This window comes from Etheostoma cragini, chromosome 15 (assembly GCF_013103735.1).
Source record: "Etheostoma cragini isolate CJK2018 chromosome 15, CSU_Ecrag_1.0, whole genome shotgun sequence".
NCBI classification, from domain to species: Eukaryota; Metazoa; Chordata; class Actinopteri; order Perciformes; family Percidae; genus Etheostoma; species Etheostoma cragini.
Window position 1 is genome coordinate 24298142 of NC_048421.1, and position 1779 is coordinate 24299920.

At 45.4% G+C, this 1779-nt stretch overlaps 1 protein-coding gene across 1 annotated transcript in view; it reads right to left on the reverse strand.

The window, feature by feature from the left end:
* LOC117958673 (homeobox protein Dlx4a-like) overlaps window positions 1-1779 on the reverse strand; it is a 15266-nt gene that overhangs the window by 1709 nt on the left and 11778 nt on the right. The window lies entirely within an intron of this gene.

The window sequence follows — 1779 nt, forward strand, 5'->3', positions numbered from 1 at the left end:
TTGGAAAATGGCTGCAATGAAACAAAGAGTGAAAAATTTAAAGGGGTCTGAATACTTTCCGTACCCACTGTATCTGCATCACAAACCTATGCTTTTGTAATTTATCTCCTATTCAATCTCTTGTTAAACATTTACTGGGGCTTTTATTCAGAGTGCCGTGTGATGAATACAGACAAATCAGGTTGGATATGAACCTTGGAAATCTCCCAAAAGGCCTGTTTTTTTGTTTGTTTTTTAACCCTTGTGTTGTCTTCCCATCCACCAGGAATTAGTTGTCCTTCTGGGTCAAAATTTGAAAAATGAATCGTCTTTTCAAATTTTCATCAATTGTACCTGCAGAGAATGTTGTATGGCTTCCATACAACGTGCATGAATCCATGTTGTTTTGGGTAATATGGTTGTAAGAAACCCATATTTCTGATATGAAAACTTAAAAAATGGGTCAAAATGGACCCAAGGACAACACAAGGGTTAAAAACTTAGCATTATACACAATTAACGTTTGAAAAATTATCATGAAAGTGTATTTCTGACAGTGGAATGAAGAGTTTAACAATAGTAGTAATAATAAAAATAGTAACACTAATAGTAGTTTGCAACCCTGTGACAATGATGAGGTTATAAACACATTTTTTATAAAAGAAGAAGGAAATTATTACACACAATGTTTGAAAAATGATGATGATGACCGATTGGTCACGGCAGATCCAGAGAGGCTCTGGGCAGATCCAATAGTTTTAATCTTCAACAGAGGACCCGCCTTCAAGGCAATGTCATGTAGGACCGGGCTATTGTACCAGAGTCTGGTAGGACCAGGCTAATGGACCAGAGTCTGGTAGGGCCGGGCTAATGTACCAGAGTCTGGTAGGACCAGGCTAATGGACCAGAGTCTGGTAGGACAAGGCTAATGGACCAGAGTCTGGTAGGACCAGGCTGGTGTACAAGAGTCTAGTAGGACTGGGCTAATGAACCAGAGTCTGGTAGGACCGGGCTAACGGACCAGAGTCTGGTAGGACCAGGCTAATGGACCAGAGTCTGGTAGGACCGGGCTAATGGACCAGAGTCTGGTAGGACCAGGCTAATGGACCAGAGTCTGGTAGGACCAGGCTAATGGACCAGAGTCTGGTAGGACCAGGCTAACGGACCAGAGTCTGGTAGGACCAGGCTAATGGACCAGAGTCTGGTAGGACCGGGCTAATGGACCAGAGTCTGGTAGGACCAGGCTAATGTACCAGAGTCTGGTAGGACCAGGCTAATGTACCAGAGTCTGGTAGGACCGGGCTAATGGACCAGAGTCTGGTAGGACCAGGCTAGTGTACCAGAATCTAGCAGGACTGGGCTAGTGTAGCAGAGTTTGTTAGGACCAGGCTAACGGACCAGAGTCTGGTAGGACCAGGCTGATGTACCAGAGTCTGGTAGGACCAGGCTAATGGACCAGAGTCTGGTAGGACCGGGCTAATGGACCAGAGTCTGGTAGGACCAGGCTAATGGACCAGAGTCTGGTAGGACAAGGCTAATGGACCAGAGTATGGTAGGACCAGGCTAATGGACCAGAGTCTGGTAGGACCAGGCTAATGGACAGGACCAGGCTAATGGACCAGAGTCTGGTAGGACCAGGCTAATGGACCAGAGTCTGGTAGGACCAGGCTAATGGACCAGAGTCTGGTAGGACCAGGCTAAGAAGAAGCATACTGTCATAGTTAATCAAATTGGAAACTAAACCAACAAAAACTGTTTTCTTGTCATTGCAGATCTTGCCAGATTCTCCTCAGTAGGACA